Source organism: Phyllopteryx taeniolatus, chromosome 14 (assembly GCF_024500385.1).
Source record: "Phyllopteryx taeniolatus isolate TA_2022b chromosome 14, UOR_Ptae_1.2, whole genome shotgun sequence".
In the NCBI taxonomy this organism is placed as follows: domain Eukaryota; kingdom Metazoa; phylum Chordata; class Actinopteri; order Syngnathiformes; family Syngnathidae; genus Phyllopteryx; species Phyllopteryx taeniolatus.
Window position 1 is genome coordinate 22,038,384 of NC_084515.1, and position 15,345 is coordinate 22,053,728.

Consider the following 15,345-nt stretch of genomic DNA (forward strand, 5'->3'; position numbering starts at 1 on the left):
GAGTGAACCACGACCCCATCTTTGACATCACTCTGGAAAACTATTTCTGCATGAATTAGAAATAAAACGTGACCCAAGTGGAATCAATTTGATTGCAAGAAGGGGTCACATAATTAATGTGATTTTGATCAATCGAGGTCATTTAGATTATACAGTGAAGACACACTGAGTCCTAAAAAAAAAAAAACAATTTTGTTGTTAAAGCTTTCTGCATTCATTTACATTTTCAAGCAACTGGTGCATTATTTCAGAGCCTTTAAAACCTACACTTCGCTTGTTGTTGACGCCAATCTTTGTCAACATTCTTTTCTACGAAGATAATAAAGATGAAATGACGTCCCGTCACCGAGCGAGCCTCAGAGCGTCACACGGGCACGGCGGGGTCAGTGACCGCGCACGCCGCCTGTTTATCTGGATGAGAGGTCCTCGGGAGCGCGCACCCCCCGGCCGAGGAAGGTGAGCGAGTGTCTGGAGGGGAGGACTCGGGAACGCCAGCCACCAGCCACCAGCCGAGGGATCGATCGGATTAAACTCCATTTGAGGGAAATTTACACAAAGGGAGAGAAGCGCAACGCGCACTCGTCGGCGAGGTCGCAGATGCGAGACCCACCGGAGATAGATTCCAAGACAAACATTCAAAAACAACTTTTTTTTTTTTTTTCCTCCCCCCCTTCTGTTTATTCATAGCCAGAAAGGACCACGGTGAGCACCCCCCCCCCCCCCCCCCCCAACCCAACCCAAGCAAACGGAGATACTAAAACCACTAACGAGGAGCTGATTTGCTTATAAAAAGAATCCCGAAGTGACCGCGCTTGCTGGGTAAGGTGGTTTTAAATTCACATTTTTAATGGAAATGTTTGGAGGATGATTGGCAGTTGACGTGAAAGTGGTGTGTATCAATTAGAAGCGCTCCCGTCGGGCGAACGGCAAGTTTTCGCTACTTTTCAACGCAATCGCACTCGCGGAGTGCGATGGGCGATTGGCGTCTGATTCGGGGAGAACTCGCGGCGAATCGCATAATCCGGCCGATGAGGGGTTGTTTTTTTTTTGGTTTTTTTCCCCTTGCCCGATCTTCTCTCCCTCACGAAATTAGAAAGTCATTGAAGGTCCGCGGACGAGCCATGCCGACATGCTAACAAAAGCCACTTTAGCTTGGCCACCCGCTAACGTGACACTCGCACACACGCACGCACGCACACTGGCCACTTTCCGATAGTTACTTGGAAAGTGGAAAGATTGTTTCGCGTTCGCCCAGCGCGGCGCGGCCGAGCCGTCTCCTTCGGTGCGGATTTGTCGCGTTTTCTCCCCGCGGAACTGTGACTTGAGTGGAGTAGTGAAGTGTGGCCGTTAGCATAGTTAGCTAATTGTGTTGAAGCTTTCAGGAGACACGAGGTGGCTCGAGTGAGCGTAGAGGTGAGTCACTGGCCGACTCGATCATACAATCTCTCCGGGAGCTTCCCTACGGAGAAAACACCCGAAATCCACGCCAAACTGCCTTCCGTCATCTACAGTTTGGTTAACGAAAGTCCAATTTTGATGGAATACGCGTCCGCATTTGACGGGGACATTGTGAAGTGCCCTTAGTAGTCGCTAGTTTTATTGGACGGAAGGGACAGAGGAGAGGAGGGGGAATTGTGAGTGTGGCCGGGCGGTCATCTACATTAAACTGCGTCCTTCACGTTGTTTCCGCTCACGTTTGACTCCTTTTAAACGTGGTTAACAACACACGAGAAGTATAATGTAGTGGGGTTTATTTTTTGTCTGTTTCGACGGCGTGCGGAGTAAGCAGTTTTAGCGCTTAAATAAATGCCCAAACGGTGCTCGTTGCTCTGTTGGGAACGACGTGCGAAACGCCGCTGATAGGCTAATTAGCCTCGCTAGCCGCCGGAGGTTGGCCCAGTGCTAGGACACACGCATACATACAAGTTGAGCTAGCGTGTTTGTTAGCCAGCCCGCATCTTCATTGTGTACTTATTAGCCCCCGAGCTAGTTACTAACCTGCTTGGGGGCGCTTATCAGAGGATGCTTCGCTCTCGGGCAACTCAAGTTTTACTTGTCTTCGCATTTACTTCGGGTGAGTTCAACGCACCAAGTCCGCCTATCCATATTCTTGTTGCTTTTGGTTATTTGGCGTTCGCGGAGAACATGTTTTTGCGCTGTTAAATTCCAAGTTGGGCTACCACTTCAGTTACACTTGTTACTCGACACGAACGGGAGAAATTTGCGGCTCCAAACACCTGCCGACGCCCCGGTGCTCCACTCCTGTTGCAGTAACCCATTCAACTACTTTGTCTTCAGCACATTTTGTTCACCATTTTACTGGAGCGTTATTTTTTTTCGGGTGCCGCTTCTGCTATTGTCCGCTCTTTATGTTCTGTAATGACTCAACTTGCGAAATGGTCACCATAACTTTGCTTGCTTTTTTTTTTTTTTTTTTTTATATATAAGTAATAAAGTATCACCAAAACAAACTCGGCTGTTAAATTTAGAGCCAAAGTAATGTTCTCATAGCCTGAGACACACTGTGTAAATGTGCTGCATGGCTGTTTTTCCGCCTCCGGTCTGCCGTCGAGCTTGCAGCCGCTACCCCCACTCACTACCTTGTGTATGTGAGCCAAGATGGCAGCTCGTCATGTTCGGCGGGCCACAGAGGGAGAGATAAGAGGCCCCGACCACACGCACACGTACACACACACACACACAACACACAACAGATGTTCACCACCATGGCTCTTTCTCCCGTTTCTTTTCTTGTGGTTTCAATAGAGAGCCTTTCAAACTTAGACTGCTTTGGTTTGTTTGGGTGGTTGTTGGGCTGAGCTAAAAAAAAAAATAAAAAAAAAATAAAGTAACTTTACCCTCTCCCATATTATTGGCATCTTATGGCTACTCGTCAGTTGTGCCGGTGACCTTGGAGTTTTGGAAGTCTGGAATTAGTTGCAATTTGAGAATTGCAAATATTGTCACAATCCAGTATTGCGAACACCTTGAGTTCTTACCTGGGTCAAATTGAAAAAATAATTAACTGTCATATAATTGTTTTTGTGTGCTACTCATAAAATGCTAGAATATGCTTGTTTTTGTCATCTCAACCTTATGTCATAGCTTTTTTCCAAGATGAGCAACTTTGGCCACCGTGCCCTTTTTGTCCACACTGTAGCTAGTCTGTTTGCTCCACCTGTACTTGTCCCTGCCCGTCTCAGTTTGGGGCGGTTGATTTTCCCCGACAAAAGAGGACTGCTTCATGTGCAGTGGTAAACTGCTCTGATGTCACTAGTGTGAATATGTATTAACCTGTAAAACCCGCTGGACCCCAACTACACAAGTGTGCTTAAGACGTGTTGACAAGCAGCAACACAGGAGGTAAACGTGGTCTTTTTCATACTTAAAACTTTGTTCTGAAAGTAGACATTTTAGTGTTTAAAAGTTGAATACACAAGTTATTGAGTGCTAATAATTGAAAAGCTTGAGTAATAATATTAAAAATAGACAACTACAAGTATAGTGTCTCATTTGAAAGCAATGCAAGGGTGACTAAAATAACAAATAAAGCTTTCAAGCAGGATTGAAACTGCCACCGAGATGAGGTGATGACGAATCGGCTCAAAAAACGAACGACCAGCAGTGGTGAATCACTACAGCCTGCCTGGCAACCAGCTGCCCATATAATGAACAAGTACAACAGCAACTACCCATCTAGATACTGTGTAGGGGTAAAGCGGCAAAAGTCCTGTAACCTCCTCCAAAATACCAGTGTTTATGCCTGTATTTATACTACGAGGTGCCAGCAAGATAATACAGACTTCTTTCTTTGCTCCCAAGTGTTACGATTTGGATATGCGTCATGGCAACGTGATCCCCTCTGATCGGAATCAAGGCCTTTCCAAATATTGATTAAAGACCCGGTGTGTGTCAGATCTGGATATGCGACTGCAGTGTAAACTAACAGATTGGACCTAACCTGTCGAAGCGACCCAGTTTTAAAAATACAGTGGTTCCTTGATTTATGAGTGTAATTTGTTCATGACCAAGCTCGTAACTCAATTTACTCGCACGGTGGTACCTCGACTTATGAATGACCCGACTTGCAAGTTTTTCAAGATTTGAAACCGCCCCTGAGCTTTTTTTTTTTTTTTTTTTGTCTTAAGCTGTGAGCAAAAATTTAAGTTACGAGCGCTAAATGGTGGCAGCGAACTTCTCATCAAGCAGCAAATGATGAACAATTCTTCAAAAGGAAGCCAAGTGCTTGCTTCAAGCTGTTTCTTGGCAGTCCCAGTTGAAGTTGAAACATAAAACAAAGAATGAAACGTCTATTAAATCAATCCACATAACTCACAAAAGTCCCGCGCCTAGTCCTAACACACAATGCAAAATCAATGTTCCGGTAGTTATAACCCTTTAAGCATCGTATTTTGAACAGAAACAGTGCAGCAACACATGTAGACTGATAATAAAACAGTACTCACTGGCATATATTCTTTATCCTCTGCTTACTGAGTCACTTAGTTGAAACTCTTTGTGTATGTCTGTTATACTGCCCCCTGGTGTCCACACAAAAAGCATAATGTCAATGGCCATTGAAGCATGAAATCATGATGCACAAACGGTTTGTTTTATATTCTATTTAATTATTACTGTATATTTGTAGAGTGCTATTTTTCTTGTTAAAAACGCATTACAAGTGTTTCTGTTGGTGTTTTTTGTGGGACTGGAACAGATTGATGGCACGTCCATTCATTTCAATAGGATACGAGCGTTTGGTGTTAAATGTGGCCACGGAATGAATTGAACTCATCGTAAAGGCAGCAGCTTATATCAAATACATTTCCCCCATTGAAATTAATATAAATTGAATTCAGCTCCTAAGAAAGCCCTCAAAATGTATGTTTTTAATAAAGAAAAAGAAAACTGTATTGTAGAAATGTATAGTAAACGACAATATGGCTGGCTATTAAGAACCTCACAATTCGATTTAGATTCTTTAGACTGTGAATTGATTAGATTTTAAAATTTTATTGAAATGCTTTGTCAATTCAGTAAGTAGAAATATGGCATTACAGTACCTTTTGACAGTTTTTGGTGTATTTTCATGCCCATGTGAACAAGTGTGGTATGTCACCATGTTTTTGAGCAATGAAACCTCCAATTGTATTTATTTTTTGCACAATAATTTGTTTTCGTACATTATGGAGTACAGAAGTAGAAAACATTACAGTTCTGTATAAACTGAAAACGTCAAGTGCATGTAAACTTAAATATTTATTTTCTCATGGAAATTGTGATGAAAATTAAAAATTCTGCCCTGCACGGCTAACAGAAGACCTTTTGTCTATTTTCTGTGTTCCGGAATTACACATTCAGACAAACAACAACTTTCATGGATTGTAGTTGTCTGCCCAACGTGGAAATTTCTGCTCACTTATAACTTTAGAAATGGGGTTGGGCATCGAGAACCGATTGGAACCGGGACTAACGTTCCGGTTCTCCCGGAACCGTTCAAATTTAAAGATTTCGGTTCCCAGTTTTGATGCCTAGTCCTCCAGCCGCGAAGAAGTGGCGAAAAGCAACGAAGAAGCGGCGTAAACCAACGAAGAGCAACTGGTACGAGGACGTGCTTGTGCCCAATGGCAGCGGCGGCGAACAAAAGTGTGTTTTACCTTTTGTTAAAATGAATGACCAGTCAGCTCAGTGCAACACTTGGAATAAGATTCTATTGTGCAAAGGAGTTTTTCCCGATGTGTAGCGTCTGATGCGCTCCGAGCCTCAGCCTACACTGAAGTCAACTCTCAGTCAACTGGGTGAGTGAAACAATAAAATGCATCTATGGCAACATTGACATTTTTCACCTTTTTTATGCCTTTGGTGTTTTGGATGTCTGTTTATTGCTTCAGCAATATGACATGACGTACATATTTTTTACGTGGCATAAAAAATAAATATTTAAAAATTGTCAAAATGTACTTATTTGTATATTTCTACTTACTGAATTATCAGAGAATTTAAATGAATATCGAATTGAATTGCAACCTAAAGAATCAACATGGACTGGAATTGCAACTTAAAGAATCAAAATTTAATTGTGAGGTTCTTGACGATGATTGGTGACGTATACGCAGTTGCATCTGCCCACTACACTAGAGGTGTATAAAACATTAAATATGGAAAAATAATTGTTGTAGCCAGTTTGACAGTTAATCGGAATCTGGCCCGTAGGGTGGATTTAAACTGCAGATGTAAGACCTCATCAGATCATTCATTATTGTTACATTTACTCTCATACTTCTTACTGGGACATGCAATATTACTGGGTTTGTTCAGTGCCTCATCATTTTCGGAATAAGAAAATTAAGAGTATTTCTTGGAATAATGGCAATTATTAACTCTGTAAGTGTAAAAAGAAGTTAAGTTTGTTCAAACAGTAACACTAGTTTAAACACTTTAATGATGACTGAAGAGGGTGTCAATGAACTGTAAAATGCAAAATCAAAAAACACTTGCGTGATGTCGTAAATAGGTAGCTGGCTATTGTGAGTATTATGCCTTATATTACTATCATATACTGTTGCACTCTTAACATGAACACAACAGCTAGCACACTAAAATTATTTTCAATCGCTAATTTAATATGTTGAAAAATTTTACATTTTTATGGTGTCATCAGTTAAAATGGTCCTAAAAACATGGCGGCGACTGCCAGATGTCCTCATCACTCGCTCCAGACAAGCAATTCTATACCGTTGTACTTGGACTCTCTTGTGAACACAACAACAGTCACCCCAAAATTATGTAAAATTGCTAATTTAATATGCTGAAAAAATTGCTAATTTATTATGGTGTCATTGATGCAAACGGTACGAGCACGGCGCCAGCAAGCCGCTCGAATCAGTCCCCGACGTCACACGATGCTACAACCCTACGGAAAGCCTTTAAAAGCAAACGCCTGTGTCACGTCATCCATCCAAACTCTTCAAAGATCTTAGAGGCATTAGTGACGCAATCAATACGAAATTGAGCTGACGAAACTCATGTATATAGGCGGACATCTGCAAGCACTTACCTCGTGGAACGATGTGGTTGTCTTCTCTCTTCGAGGAATTTCAACGATCGATTTGGAAAACATCAGCTGCAATGGATGTCGATTGGGCAGCGTTTATCACATAGTCTAGTGCTGTACAATGTTCATTATGATGGCAAAATGGTGTACAACGTTCACTAAGGTGGCATAAGAGTCCATTTAATAAGGCGCCGCAGGGTAGACTAGACGCCTTTGGTGATTCTGCCTCAGAACCTGAGGTTACAGTTGCAGCATGCAGTTTTCAAACTGCTAGCGAGGTTTGATTGTAGTCTCACTCACGACCCGCCCCTGCCCCTGGCATCTCTGCCCATAGACTAAACTTGGAAAACCGAGGAAGAGACCGGTGTGTCGCGTTCGCCTGGCCACCTCAGAGTTCACCTTGGTCGTCGACAGCCCGTTGGAATTGGCCTGGAGGAAGGGACTGCTGCGTCGTGCTCGCCTTGCTGCCTCACAGTGCACCTTGGTCGGGCGCGAGTGCACAACATTACACGAAATATTACTGGTTTGATGATGTATTTTTTGGGAAGGTTCAATCAATCAAAAATACAATAGATTTAATGAATTAACCTGTCGGCTCTGTGAGAACAGTGACATGACACGCACACGGCTTTTCCAAGTTCAGTCATGTTCAGTTCAGTCCTTCCGGAAAAAGCTGTTGCCAAAACCGTTCTTTTTAGTTTAAAATGGCTTGCTTTAACCATGATCCCTCACCGCATTGTGGCCGTAGTCTGTTTCATGCCAGTCTCTGCGCTGTCAAATGCGTAAAGCCACGCAGGCTGGCAACATCTGCTTCTACTGAGTTGGCTAGTTAGCTTAGCTGCTAGTTCGCGGTAGCTGGCCAGCTCTTGTCAATCATCTGCCATGATGTGTTGAATGAACCCTTCATACCTTTTATCCAATTCATCTGCTGTGGTCACAGTCTGCCATGAACATGCATGTAGCTCCTCACGGCTTTCGGATGCCTTGGTCTGCGGCGATTGTCTCGGAAGAGAGTATGGCTCTGTGATGCACGTGATTGGCTACATATGCGCATGTGCAATAAGTCTTTTTTAAAATGTATTTATTTATTTTTACATAAGACAGTATGTGTTTCGCTAGGCCATAAACCAAATTATGAACAATAAGTACCACTACAGCGTCAACATACATTTTATTTTTTATTTTTTTATAAGAACTGATGGCAGCAAAGTAGTCCGTATAATTGTCTTTCCTTGAGCTATTTGAGATGCTGTTTTTTGCGGCCATTTTGTTTGTTGTGGTTGTGTGGAGGTTGACTGCCCAGTCAGCAGAGATGAGAAGCGGGGCTGTTGTTTTCCTCCATCACTTCCATCCTGTCATCTATCGCTCCCCATCCACCCACCTACTTAGTCCTTCTGTCACTACCCATGTGCTCTCTTCCTAGTTTTTTTCTCTCCTCATTTTTATGATTATCATATCTCCATCTTGCTCACGTGCCCAGCCTCTCCACCCTCTCATTTCCAACCAAAAGGTTAGTGGGGGTCTTGAGCACCACAGTGACATTCAGAACTGAGTGTCATTGCTGTCTCTGTCATCTCTCCCTCTAGCCCCATCCCCCACAATTACCACCTTCTCCTGCAGGGAGGACCTTCTGGACTGAGTGCTGTGCCTAGAAGAGAGGCTGTCATTGAAAACTTTCGTGAGTGTGTGTGTGTGTGTGTGGCAGACAACACGTTGAGTACATTCTGTCCAATATGTGTGCGTGTCTTTTTAATTGAGCCTTAACATCCTCCAGTTTTTACGTCTCATCCTGTTTTTCTTCCTCCTCCTTTAACTTTCAATCATATCAGCATTAGCATTATACTAATGAAAGACAGTAGTAAGAGCCAAAACTGTACATTATCTAGGTATTATATGACCAGAATGGAGTTTGTGACAGTCTCCGTAGTTATCTACCCCTTAACCTACACTCATTCTCTATCAGGATTTCTCACCTTGAGCAATGCATGCAGCTGATTTAAGGTTAAATACTCCTTGCTATGAATCAACATCCTGTTAGGTGGAGATGGTGGTGAGGCCCATAATGCTCACAGTGGGTTAAAGAGATGGACGTGTATGTCTCAACAGCACGTTAGATGTGACTGTGTTGTCTAGATTTTCTATTGGGTTCTTAGATGACCCCAAAAAACGTCATGTGGAGCCTGTGCCGGGACCCCACAATGCACTTAAAGTGAGTCAGAGAGCTAATTGGCTTTTGGCATGCAGGTAGGCGGAGTTGAAAGAGGAACTAACCAATCTCAGGGAGCGATATTTCATGCCTTTTCTCACATTGGTCAATTACCAGATGACGATAATAGTAATAATGGTGGGGGGGACAAACTCATCTCTTCTTCTTCCGGGACTTCCTTAAATGGATGGTTTACTTTTAATGCCAAATTAATCCAATATACTAAAATATGTAAACCAGGAAAGTACTATCTATCAAGTTCTGCTCAGAAACTGTTTTGTCAATATCTAAGTTTAGGGGGTTCTAATTTGAATGAAAATCACATGTATTTCTTAAACAACAATTTGGTTGTCCCCAGGAAAATTAGCAGTGCGATAAATCATTTGTACTATCAAATTGCTCTTGTTTGGAATTCTCATCATTTTGAACAACGTGGAACTCCCGCTATTCGCTGGGGATAATGAAAATCTGTGAGTCGTCTAATTCAGTGTTCCCCAACCTTTTTTGCACCGAACCATCTGTCAAGGTGTGGCTTATATAAACGCACACACAGCAAAAATACATGAACTCAACCGGCTTAAAAAATAATGTTAAATACAACAACTCACCATAAGGCAGAATCAATGAGTACCCTCGGCTTGTTCCTCATGTCCAGTCTGCTCCGTAATTTTGTCTTCGCTACTGTCACTGCAGAAAAGCCCGCTTCAAAAAGATAGGATGTTGGAAATGGTGGCATGGGTATTCAGTTGATTTTTTTGTTTTGTTTTGTTTTGTTTGTTTGTTTTCTCTTTCCAACAGCTTATCTTTTAGTCCAGGGTGCTTGGTCTCCACGTGTCATTGGCTAACTTGTCGCCACACATAGTATTATGCAGAGCAGACTCTGTGCATGAGAATTACTTGTTGAGATAAATCTGTATTTTAAGTAGGACCCCTGATATTTTCTATTAAAAGAAGCTTTTTTTTTCTTAGACGTCGTATGCGCTTTTTCTGGCTCCTCAGGTGAACTTTTTCCTTTTGAAAAGACGCTCTCCAAAGAGTTTTTTTTTGTTTGTTTTACAAATTTTTATATCACGTGACCGACGTGCAGTCTAGTATTACGTTCACAAATGTTTCGTTCAAAAGAACAAATCTTTTCAGTGAAAGAATGAACTGAGTCAGTTCTTGAAATAATTGGTGGTTTGAACTTTGCCGCCGTTAGCAAGTCGGCTGGGGGCGGAAACAGAAGCGTTCTGTGCAGTCTTGAAGTGTCAGTTGAGATGCACAGCTGTTGCGGCAGAGAATATCCGGTCAAGTTTCAAAGTAAAACACATTTGACACGTGTAACGCAATACTACGGAAATGATCTAAATTTGTCATTCTGTCTATGCGACCCGGTAACAAATGCCTCACTGACAGGTACCGGTCTGCGGACCGGGGGTTGGGGATCACCGGTCTAATTGATGTCCACCCAAAAATGTTTGTAATTGCCTTTAGATGCCACAAGATGGTGCCAAATTAATATTTTTCTATTTGACATGGGTTGAGCCCGAGTAGAAAAACGACAAGTGTGTTTTTCAGTGAATTAGTGAACGTCAAATCACGAAAATGCAGGGGTTAACTGTATACCCCTTTAAGTCCTCCTCTCATATACTCAGCAGGTTGGAATTTGATGTGGGTGTGACCTTTTTAAATGGTTTGGGCTCATGGCTCTGATGTTTCCTTTTATCCTCGGCAGCGACATAGTTTAAAGCAATGGTTCCCAACCACTGTGCCGCGGCACACCCGCTGGTCTTTCACGGCATACTAATTTGAATTTAAATGGGCAGAGAATTATTTTACTAAATATAGTGCATCTTAATCCATCCATGTCAACAACGTGTTGTGACTAGGGTTGGGCATCGAGAACAGATTGGAGCTGGGACTAACGTTCCGGTTCTCCCGTAACCATTCAAATTGAAAAATTTCAGTTCCTAGTTTCGATGCCTAAACATCCAGCTGCAAAGAAGTGGCGAAAAGCAATGAAGAAGCGGCATAAACCAACGAAGAAGAACAGGCATGATGACGTGCTTGTGTCCAACGGCAGCGGCGGCGAACAAATGTGTGTCTTAACTTTGTTAAAATGAATGACCAGTCACCTCATTGCAACACTCGGAATAAGATTATATTGTGCAAAGGAGTTTTTTTCGATGTGTAGCGTCTGCTGCGCTCCGAGCCTCAGGCTACACCGGGATGTTCATTTTAGTCAATGCTGCGGGCTGCTAAGAAAATGGATGTTCATAATTTGGAAATCTTGTATTTAAACCAAGCAAACCTTTTTGACCCAGCCCCCTAAAAGAGTCGGAATCGAGAATTTTTGAGAATCAGCTGGTTTATATATGCAAGTTTTAACTTGACTTCCTGTTTTAAGCTTGGAGCCTTTTATTTTGAAGGGTATGCACCGGAACTCAGCATTTTAGCACGAAAAGTAACTTCACCGGTGATTTATGAATTTCTTTTTTTAATGGATGGAACCAAATGCTATAAAACGCTGATTCCTTTCCCGATTTTCACCGATGAGGCACAAGGTTAGTGTTTGAGATACTGTGAGATGAAGTTTAGGTGAATTTTGTCCCAATGTGATGTAAAGTTGCTACGGTGAGGTTTTAGCTCAATGTTGAGTTTTTTTTTTTTTTTTTTTTTTTCTCCCCCCTTCTGTCATCGCCGCTTACGTTGAAGACTAAAATAAATGCTAAAAACCGTCTGTGCAGAACAGTAACCAACCGTTTACCTTGTTAGCTGTCCCAATGTTGGCATAGATATTTTGTTGTTTCACTCACCCAGTTGACTGAGAGTTGACTTCACTGAAGCTCCGCGTGGTGTAGGTTGAGGCTCAGAGGGGGAGGGATCACGTCAGACTTCTACACAGGTTGAAAGCCTCCTTTGCACAATATAATCTTATTTCAAGGATTGCACTGAGGCGACTGGTCATTTATTTTAACAGAGGCACTTGTGTTTGCCACCGCCGTTGGGCAGGAGCACATCTTTGTGCGTGTTCTTTGTTGGTTTTCGCCACTTTCTTCTTCGGGGTCAGCGGACTGTAGGCACTGAAACTGGGAACCGGAATTTTTAAATCTGAACGATTCTGGGAGAACCGGAACGTTGGTCACAGTTCTAGATTCTCGATGCCCAACCCTGGTAACCAGCCATGACTGATCTATTTCATGAATAAATCCTGCGGCACTTATACCAACATATTAACCAAATCAGCGCACACACAAACACAGACAACATGTGGTCAGCGTGGAGATTTTTCACAGTGGGTGAGAAAGACAATCTCCTTGTCCTGCCACGCCATTGTAAATGAATCGGAATCCAAGCCAACAAGTCTACCAGCGGAGTCCTTCACAGTTACTGACACACGACAGCCCCGTTGTTTCTTTGGTTATTGGTGGACCATAGAAGAATACAGTGAATTTTTAGATTTGCATAAATTAGTAGATTTCTGTCTGCCGGTACGCAGTGAAAGCGTGGTCAAAAGGAAAAAAGCTTTTGTGTCTTGAATATATGCTCGGCAGCCCGTGTTGAAAGGTGCCTTAGAAAAATAATAATACTCTCTTTGATGCATAACCAAAATGACTTTTTTAAACCTTGCTACAAGTATGTTGTGAAAAGTAACACGTCACAAGAGCGACTCAGGAACTGAAAACTGTTTGGCAGCGTGACCATTGTTTTTTTCCAACACCTTCACTCCCTCTTTAGTACATCAGCCAAGGAAAATACAAGCCTTCTTTAGAGAACATCTTGTGCCACTTCCTTCAGTCTACATTGGCACGCTCCAGTTCCGGTCTGGCAATATTCACACCAACACGTGCACAGTTTAGCATTGAATCCCAGCTGTCACTGTAAAGGGAATTAGAGGAATGGTCAGTGTGCCGCATTAGATGCCAAATCTCATCAAAGGATGAGGCCTTCAGTGGACTGCATTCTCCTCACCGTCATGACACACGTGTGGAGGAGTCAAGAGTACCGCGTTTTCACGACCATAAGGCGCACCGTATTAAAAGGTGCAGTTTCAGTGTCAGGGTCTATTTCTGTATTTAACGCATACATAAGGTGTACCGTATTATCGGGCGCAGGCATGGTAAAACATACGCTAGCTTAAAACATACGGTAGCATGCATGCACGCTAAAACAATGTTTTTAAAAAGGCAGCGGGAGCAAAACTGAGTTCGGTTGTACTTTATTGAAGTATTTAACAATGTATTCACGTTATTTTTTTATCAATCCTCCTCCACAAATCCATCAAAGTCCTCATCTTCTGTATCTGAAATGAACAGCTGGGCAAGTTCTCCATCAAACACGCCAGGTTCCCTCTTGTCATTGTCAGAGTCAGTCTCTTCGTCAAGCCTCCCGGAATGATGGCAAGTTATTGCACTCTGTCGAATGGTGACTGTAGAGACGCTTCTCCCGGCTGTTCTTTGCTCATTAATCCATTGCTCGAGTTGGTCTTCCAACTTGGGCCACCTCGCCTCGTTTCCGCGGAAACTCAGCTTCGTCTTCTTGACTTGGCGAAGCTCGTTTTCCTGCTTCCTCCACTTGCGAACCGTGGATTCGTTGATCTTGAATTCTCTCGCGGCTGCTCGATTCCCATGTTCCTCCGCGTAACTGACAGCTTGCAGTTAAAACTGTGCTTCGTAAGCGTGTCTCTTCGTTGGTGCCATTTTCGGGGGTCCTTAGCCAAACCGATGTAGTTTTGCACAATGCATATACCGGCTGCTATATACCTACTGGGGGCGAGCCTTTAGCGTCCTCCTTGACCCGCACCCTTCCCCCTTTACGTCCGCATGCTGTACTCAGCCACGTCCGCCTTTCCTCTCTATATAAGCAGCGTGTCGGCAGGAAATGCTCCCTGTCAGTCAAGCGGAGCGCTCATCACACAACAACATTTATAGATTTTCGAACTCAGTGCACACATAAGGCGCCCCGTCCATTTTGGAGAAAATTTAAGACTTTTAAGTGCGCATTATGGTTGTGGAAATACAGTAGTCTGATACAGTAGTGACCAACTGGTCAAGAGTTCAAGCAGATTGTCATATAGCAGTCAACTGAATGTCTCATATGTCAGAAATTTGGTCAACATTGCCTCTTCTTGCAGCGCCTACGCTATGGACATCTATAACGTGTTACTGAACACTACTGGACATCAGTACAGCGACCCCCGTAACATTAAATGTCACTTAAATCACAAGGCAGCTTTCTATCATAGACTGTTTAATCATCTTAAGTTAGATGGAATGTATAAACATTTTTGTATCGTGTATTTCAAGCTTAATGAAAACAAATAATCATCACAAACATCTAGAGGACTTTCAGGTTGGTTAACGCTGATTGAAAAATTGTAAGTCAATTTTAAGTACAGTGACTAATTCAGTGAGCTGAATGCACAGGATATGTAAAAAAGAATTAAAAATATCCAGCTAAACACAAGACGTTTTGGCCTTAAGGCAGTGATTTCCAACATTTATGGAGCCAAGGAACATATTTTGCAATTGAAAAATCTCACGGCACACCAGCAGACAAAAGGGTCACAAAAGGTGGCTACATTAATTACTGTATGTACATCCTGCCATCTAATAGAAGAGCATTTATTTGTTCTGTTTGCATAAATAGATGAACAAAGATGCATTATTTCTTGTAAATAAAATAAATTTTTTGAACAATTAAGTAAAATGTGATAATTTCCCACGGCACACCTGAAAAGCACTCACAGCACACTGGTTGGAATCACTGCCTTAAGGTTTTCTCATTCAAGCAAATCATCGACAGTACTTTTGAAGGTGTAGCAATATAACATTCCAATCGACCAATGTGAGCTCTTCAAATACCTATGCGGGAAATGCAATTTCTAGATGCACCCAAATCTTAGTAAATTTTAATAAGTTCATAATCGTTTCATAAGATTGATATTGATTTGTTCTGATAACTTTAACTGTTGAAAATCAATGGACAGTTCATGCATCCACGGACTTTCTGAAGGAAGAGCGATTAGCAAACGGCAGCTCGTTGCAGGGGTGTCTGTGCAGTCACCAGTTTGGCAACTGAACTGCATGTGGCCTCCGGGCAGTAC

The 15,345-nt window shown here is 42.5% G+C and overlaps 1 protein-coding gene across 4 annotated transcripts in view; it reads left to right on the forward strand.

Moving 5' to 3' along the window:
- Positions 1–353: 353 nt before the first annotated feature.
- Positions 354–15,345, forward strand: part of chd7 (chromodomain helicase DNA binding protein 7) — a 90,932-nt gene continuing 75,940 nt past the window's right edge. The window contains exon 1 of one of the 4 annotated variants that reach the window (XM_061798616.1): positions 354–819. The gene's annotated coding sequence lies outside the window, so the exon portion shown is untranslated. Of the gene's footprint in view, positions 820–1,480; positions 2,075–15,345 lie in introns of those variants that run through there. The other 3 variants (XM_061798615.1, XM_061798613.1, XM_061798614.1) reach the window with 3 other exon arrangements.